Source organism: Apis dorsata, unplaced genomic scaffold, assembly GCF_000469605.1.
Source record: "Apis dorsata unplaced genomic scaffold, Apis dorsata 1.3 scaffold_44, whole genome shotgun sequence".
Taxonomy (NCBI): domain Eukaryota; kingdom Metazoa; phylum Arthropoda; class Insecta; order Hymenoptera; family Apidae; genus Apis; species Apis dorsata.
The window spans coordinates 549,227-557,896 of NW_006263346.1; positions in this window are offsets into that span (position 1 = coordinate 549,227).

The following is an 8,670-nucleotide window of genomic DNA, read 5'->3' on the forward strand; positions in this document are numbered from 1 at the left end:
TAATTCAGGACCGAGGCGAAGTTCCCGCGTGAAAACTCGATATTCGCGCCACGATTCCGCGACGAGTTTCCGCGAAAACTTTTTCCGTCGAAGGTGTCTTCGACCGGAAGGGGGAGAGGGGGAAGTCTATCGCGAGATCCGGCTTCTTTACCTCCCCATTCACCTGAAATAATGACTTTGCCCGTGCTCTCGAATAATAAGTCTGTATTGGATATATATTGGAAAGAAAAAAAGAAAAAAAAGAAATAGTCAAAGCAAATATATATATATATATATATAAAGTGATTCTATTATTTTTAGAAAAATTAACATTTATTTCGATTCGAGTAAGCAGGCGAATTTTTGTTTGAAAATGATTTATTAACGTGAGCATAATACCATACTATCAGGAAAATGTAGCAGGATTCCATTAAAATAATACATTTAACTGTACAGACATTTAATTGCAAATTGTGTATATATAGCTTAATACTGTTTTTGTTGTATCTGGAGACAGAATTGATGATAATTCGTTCCCTTTTATTACTCCCTTTGTCACTATGAAGAACTATTATTATTGGAACAATCTTTGTCATCAATTAACCGAAGAAAAGAGCTTTTACATGCTGTTACACAACGTGTAATTATCATTTAAAAAATATTCGAAATCATATCTTTTCTATATAATTAGAATTATTTTTACATCTCAATGCACAATTATCATTGTAAGAAAAGAGAAAAAACATTATCGACATAATTTTCATTCATCGCTTCGCACAATGAGCATACTAAAATTCGCTAAAATTCACAGGGCAACGTTCACTCTGTAAACCAAAACGCACCCGTGACAAATGCGATTCACATCACGAAGAACGCGATTCGTGCATAAAGGGAATAATTTATATGGACGATCATCATCGACGAAACACACTTCTGCTTCGCGTTTCACGGCAATTTCGAAATCATAATCGGACGAAGAGGTCCGATATCGAGTCGACGAGCGAGGGAGAAGGAAGAGGAGGAGGAGGAGGAGGAGGAGGAGGGCGTCGAGGTTGTAAGGGCGAGAGAGCGAGCGCGATTATTATTCATAGGTCGCATTAAAGGTAAATAATTCGCAGCGACGGATTACAAATAAAATTCATTTCCCTGTTAAATCCACTGTACTAAATCAATTATGTCGTCCGCTCGATGAGAGAGCGAGCAACGATCGGTGGCGCATTAACCAAATGAAAATTCAAACCGTGCCCCGCCTGGGGTAAAATTTAATTCTTTCCGTTCTTTATCCCATTCGTGGCTGTAATGATACGAATACAAGAGAGAGAGAGAGAGAGAGAGAGAGAGAGAGAGAAGAAGAGGTGGCGAGAGAATTCGTAAATTATGGAGTAATTCGTTGTTTTATCAAACGAACGAGTTTACGAGGTCGAAAAATGCAAAAAGGTTCGAAGAGTAGCTGTGCACAATTTTTGTTGTATTTTTTTAAGGTCTAGAGGTAGAAGTATATCGTTAATAAATTTTTGTTAATTATTTGAATCAAATAATTCTAAATCGAGAATGATCTTGTTGGAAAAATTGATCCTACATTGAACTTCTTTCCAAAAAGCAAAGTTTCTGATTGTCTAAGACAAGGATTAATTTAAACGTTGTACAACGTTTGTGAGAGATAAAATAGAAATTAAATTAAGATGACAAATTAGAAAATTCATTTATAGAATTCTATTGTAGGAAGAATATTTTCTATGGCATGATAATAATTTAACGACGAAAGTAAACAAAGAAAGTATTTATTTCTCCGCAGAAAATGGCAATTTCAAAGGAACGCCATTTTCATTAATCACCAGACAGATTCTATTTAATGGTTACAATACAAAAATACAGGTTTACAACTCTGTTGGAAAAGAGGAAGTTTGCGACAATATGCGACGCGTAAACGATGAATTAGAGGGGATGAGAGGTTTATTCATTTTCTCTGATGAATTCTGCATGCACGATGAAGTTCTCCCCGATAAACTTCCTACGTGACTGAATGCAAGTTGATGGGCGCGTAAGGTTTCCCGGGAGGGAGTCTCTGGCATGACAGAGATTGTCATACAAATTAATTCAAATATTTGAGGTTGCCTGCTTTAATTCTTTGCTTTACCTTGTTCCTACGATCCCCCTGTATTCAAACCTATGGGAATCCGAATCACAAAACGAATCCGAATCACAAAACTCTCTTGATTCAGCTTCGTATATTTGACACGACGAAGAGGAATATTTGTTAATCTTTGATGATTTATGGAAATTTATTTCATTTAGAGAACGATAATTCGATTTGGTTAACTAAAATCTTGCATTTCGAATACGTGCATCTTTGTATATTTTACGTATTTATTATACACGTATTACAATAATAATAATAATAATAAAAGACAGGAAACATTCCTGCGAGGAAAAATGTCGATGCACAAGCTTCTTCTTGCGCGCGAAAAGAACACGTCAAAGTTGTTTCACGTATCAATGCGTAACACGAAGGAGAATGAAAACATGTCGGTGCTTGACAAAGTTTCGAAAGGAGAAATACGAGGGATTGAAGAGATTCAGCAATTTCTTCCTCGTCAAGAGGAGAACTGTGACGTGAAGGATGGCGTTTTGTTGCTCGAGCGACGATTCACACTGTCACGAATTATGAAAAAAGAAGAAGAAGAAGAAAGAAAAGAAGCTTGGTGGTTTCCATCCTGAAAAAAGAAGATGAAGAAAAAAAAAAGGAGCAAAGGATAATAAAGGCACGAGGCGTTCCCGCCATGATTTTCATAGCATTATGCTCTTATTCTGCTGGGGGATGGGAAAAAAAGTGAATAAAGCCTTGGATATCCCCTTGCTCATTGGAAGTCGGATTCTACTTATTAAAAAATAATATTCCCGAGACTTATTTCGGGGAGAGTCTGGCTGGGGTGGAGCTTGTAAAGCACGTACAGAAGAATTCGATAATTAACGTCGTCGTCGTCGTCGTCGTCGTCGTCGTCTCTTGGCAACTCGAAAGATTCGAAACCGCAAACTGATGGATTTAGAAATGAACGAGAACGAGATTAGCGTTGCTATTAAAAGGATGTGTAATTATTTGATAATCTTCGAAAAATTTAATCGTCTGTCTGATTGAAATTTTAAGATTTTTGAGATCGTTGTTCTTCCCTCAGTTTTATAAATATAGGATGAAAGTTAAAGAATGAAATTGTTTGAAGTGGAATAATTTATTTAATTGATAAAAAATACAATTTTTAAAAATAGAAAAGACGTTTTAAAAATTACTTTTTTCACAATTATATAAAAAAAAAAATATCAAGAAATTATTAGCTTAGAATTATAAACTCAAGATTTTATTTTATCTATATTATTACCTCATAGCTTTCAACGCTTCGTCAAAACCGTTTTTACGAGATAAGTTTCATAACCACGACTACATTAAACCGACGACACTGGATTGACTGTGACGCGCATCATCACCTGGCCAGACAAGTTGTGGTCCAACGACCATGAAGTTGGCCAAGGCACACTGACTTCCGCTCGTTCCCATGTTGCCTCGGCGAAAGTGACCACCGACTAACCACAGAACGGGTGGACACGCGGTTCAGAAAGCTACTTCCTCGCATTTGAGATGGGCAAAGCCTCTCCGAATCATGTGCTTCGAGGAAGTCGAGGAGTCGAAAATAATTAAACTGCAGTGAAAAGTCGTCCATCTTTGCGATATATACAAACTGCATATGTTTTATATTTTACATTGGAGATCAACTTTGTCGACAATAAATTGAAAATAATTAATTTTTCCTTAAATATTTTTTCATAAAAAGGAACCGAGATTGTAATCAAAAAATTGAAAAATTTCGCTTTCATATAACCATAATATTATTTATTACAGAATGAAAAATAAATAGATAAATCACAAACAACAAATTTCTTCAGACTAATTAAAAAAAAAAATTCACTATTTTCCCTCGAAAGCGGAAACGTGAATTGTATTCGAAACAGAAAAATTCAGGAAATCTTAAGAAATTCTATCGAGGGAGCTCATTGCGCCGTCTCGCAAGTAGAAAGGGTCTGTGTTTAGCCAGACGTCTGGCTAGTATACATTATTACCGACCTTCCTTTCACACGCGAGGGTGGCCGAATCGAACCCCTATTAGTTATCATTTCCATTCTCGCTCGATCGTTCCTCAACGAAATTTCCATCATCCTTGTTGAAATTTCCATCCACCACAGCTCAACAAACGAGCTTTCAAAGTCCAAGAGAAAAGAAAAGAAAGAAAAGCAAACTATCCTAAAGAAAGGGAAAAAAGGAGAAGAGAGAAGAATGGAGAGAATACGTACGCTCCGCTCCAAGTATCGCAGCAGGTTGGAGAGGAGGGAATGGAAAGAAAAGATCGCGCGACTTTCACGAACGATGGTGCATTCTCGCGCACGCCTCCTCGCGCGGATGAGCAACGTTGATAGGTTGATGGAATTCCACGATGATTTGAAATACCGATAAAAGGGAGCGCAAATGCGCGGCAGCGTAGAGTGGGTGGCAAAATAGAATGGAGGCAGCGAGAATAAAGAAAGAGAGGGGGTGGAAGAGAGAGAGAGGAAGAGAGAAAAATTCCTCCGCTCGCAATTTTGCCAGGCGATGCAGTTATGTATTCGCAAAGTCATCCACCACCGACCGGCGCAACAATGAACGTCGTCTCGAAACGTCTATCTCGAACTAGCCCGGCCATGGTCGCGAAGATGTACGAGGCGTTGAAGGTAAAATCGACATTTTAAAAACTGGGATGGGAATATCTCGATAGATCGTTTCCTCCTGTTGGAGGAAAGGGACGAAAATCGATGAGGGCGGGCGGACGTGGAATAATTGCAAGGGGGTGAGAAAAATCGTGGAACGATGTATCTGGGTTACGTAAAGAAAGAAAGAGAAAAAAGGAACGAGCGGGGGAACGAGCTACCCCCGGCGGAAAAAAAAAAGGTTAAGGACGATAATTAGTGTAATTATTACGTGGAGTAATATTCCTGTAATTTTAACGAGACCAATTGACTGGGATGTTAAAAAGGGGGAGGAGTGTTCTCGACGTAACGGCGCAATGAAATCACCGGCATCGAACCGGTCGAGGATTTTTTAAAGGGTGAAGGGAAAAATTGCTGCGAAATTGTATAATTCCAGAGCAATTTCCCGCCACGATAATTACAAATGCATCGTGCCTCCCCTTCCCCTTGGTGGCGATCCTTACGGTAATGGCCACGGAACGGTGTAAAATTGTAAAATTGCGTCGAGGATGAAATGTATGCAACTTGGAAAAAAAGAAAAAAATGTTCGTTTTGTCTATCATCAAATGATTAACCAATTTGCTCGATTATAAAAAGTTCGTTTGACGTTTGATAATAATTCGTGTATATTTATACGATTAAATATCATAATTTATATCGTAGCATCATCATCGATGAACGCAATGGATGTTTAAAACGAGAAGTTTTAAAAAAAAACCGAAATAAAGTACTTACTCCTCCTTTGAATGAACAAATCTTTTAGAAATGAAAAATGTAAAAATATACAGAAAAAACTAAAAAAAAAAAAAAAAGAAAGAGAGTGAGTATCGAGAATATTTCACGACACGTAAAAATTTCTCTCTACAGTTGATTAATTTGCGAATACTTTCACAAAGGAGGAATCGTTAATCGCATAATTTGCGATTGCGCGTTAAACGATCGAGATCGATAATTACGATAGAAAGCAAACAGGACGAGTTAACGAGGGTGGGAAGGCGCCCATAATGGGTCGTCGTTCAAAGGGGCGGCGAGCACGGATGAAAAATATTAAAACGCCACGTAAAAAACACGCGGGAAAGGGCATCGATGGCTTCGAAAAAACGATGGAACAAACGATGGTGGTGGTGGAGGGAGGAGAGAGAAAAATTCGTCGTACAGGGCGAAAATATTTGTCGGTGGTGCTAATAAGCCTTCGTAAAGAGGATCCTGCTTAAACGTACCCCTTCCTCTCGCATCCTTCTTCCTCTTCCTATTCTCATGGTCTCATCATTTCTGCTCTCGTTCAACGTTAGTTATTACAACGAAGAAATGTTCGTTCGACGTCACGCGTCTAAATAAATAAGAGGGATTCTCTCCTTCGCAATCGAAGAAAAGGAATGAACTTTCTTCTTCGGGAATTTTTCTGATTTACTTTCTTTTACAGGAGAGGGGAATTATGTTGGATTCGAAGTGAGTACCAGAGAGAGTTTGTAAATTACTTGTAAAACTTTCTTGGGATCGCTGTTATCTTAGAGGATAAGTATATGAAGGTATATTCTGAGAAGATATCTTCTGTCCGGACGTACAATATTGTAAAACATCGAATTGTTGAAAATTGGAAGGAAATCCTATTCCTTTCTTATGTTTCTCATTTCTGCTGAATTATATAAAATATTGATTTCTGAATGAAGAAATTGTAATTAGACATAATTAATAATTACACCCCAAAAAACGTTATGAAATCATTATTGAATTCGATACAATAACAATAAATAAATAAAAATGCTTTCATAACTGTTTGATCTTGGCATCTCTTCGTTATTTCATAAAGATTCAAGTATTTCCTTCCTTTACCATTTTTACAAATCTTAGAATTCAAATCCAAACTTGAATCGCGTTTCCTAAAACGCATCCAATTTCTCCAATTCGATGAGTACCAACGATAAGAATTAAATTTCGATGGATCAATGCCAAACAAACAATTTTCGATCGAGAACTTTGGAATATCGATTTACACCGCGCACGATGCCCCTCCTCATAACTTACTCAGCCCGCGAGAGATCGTCGTAATTAATTCGAATTCCACAATGTGCAAAACCGCGGCTTCCGCCAGGCGGAACAACGGGGGGACGACGACCACGTTCGCGCATCGACACGCATTCGAGAATCGCGTTTAATCGCGATCCGTTCCGGATCTTCGTTCTACTTTTCCGACTCGGCCGCGTAAAAAACGATCGGTCCGAGATCTGGCCGCAATCGCGCACGAGTCATTGAAATTCCCAATTTCCGAGCCGCGACGCATCGCTGCCCACTACTCGCCGGCCCCGTTTCATGCTTCACACGCGCTCTCATCAAATATAAAATCCCCCGAATCCATCCAGCGCAGCCAGCCGTAGACGGCTGCCATTCGCCGGCGGAAAAGAGAGGGTGGGAATAAAGGCCGATTCTCTCGATCGGCGCTTCGAGGTATGCGACGCTCAGCTGACGATCGCGATACACGCTCACCATCATAAAAGATGTACATTAACAGCGTTTCAATCCATCGTCCGGTTGAATCCATTGTCGGCGGAATCCATTTAATCTTTTTTTTTTTTTTTAAGGCGAGTTAAAAAGCGAGATGATCGATTTTTAACAGATTTTTTTTCTTCTTTCTTTTCAAACGCGATGTTTGAACAATTTGATATCTATAATGGAAAATTTATTGTGTTGTTGTGAATTATTTAGGATAAGAAGTATTAATTGTTTTTTCGAAATTATATAAAGGGTAAAAATAAAAAAGGGAATGAAAAAGGAAATGAAATGGCAAGACTTTGCAGTAGTAGATTCAATCGGTAGATACGAATCCAAGTAGATATCTTGCCCGTATATCAAACATCGCATCTGTGCACGATCAATAGCACATACATTATTCTCTTCTTATCGAGGATACTTTTCTATTTCTAATTTATATCTATTATTATAACAGACTCTATCAACACGACACGCGAGCATAAATTTAAAACAGTTATAAATTTCCTCTTCGAAGAAGCGAAAATGAATCCAATATAATTTCAACCAACAGATCAATATCAGATTTGAAAAGATTTCTAAAAATCCTCAATCTCGAGGATATTACGCTACATTTAAAATACATAAACTCGTACGAGTTATCGCAGAACATTCGATGGCAACGGCCACACGGTCCATCCAGGTCCAGTTTCGACCGATCAAAAATTCAACGCTGGTTCAACTTTCACCGCATTCTCCTCATAAGCCGGAGACTTTGCTTTAAACCGACCCCTTATGCAATTTGCAGGGACCGGTCCACGAGAGGGTTCACGGGCAAATCGACTTTCGGCGGAAGAGGAGGAAGAATCGAGGATCGGGAAGAAAGGAGAAGAAGCAAGGGGAGAGGGGCGGGGGTAAATAAAGAGGGAAATCGGCAAACAAGGGAATCTGTAGTTGGAAAAGTGTCAGCTTGTTGATCTTGACGGGAACGTGTTCCAGGAGAGTAGCGAGGCTTAATTGGTGACTTGGGAGATCGCTCTTGGGGGAGGGGTACCGCTCCTCCAGGCTGAAAATATTGTCTCTCAGTTTTCTCCCGGTTTGTTTAAATTAACGACACCTTTCTGGGTCTGGCTATTAAGCAACCAGCCGCCTTTCATTAGCCGCCAAAGTATAGATTATGCAGCGAACAAATACAAATTTATTCTTGAACGAGAGTCTAGTTGAATACGAATTTATATTTATTCTCATTTGTTCGAAGATATAAAATGTATGGCAGTTTCTTGGAACATTGTTGCAATTATTGATTCAGAGATTGGTTCCATATTATTAAAATTATCAGCAAACTATTAATAATTATTATTATTCTAGATGATTCTTGTATTCGACAATTGTATCCGTTCAAATAAATTTTAAACATTCCTGTATAATTCTACCATATATATATATATATATATA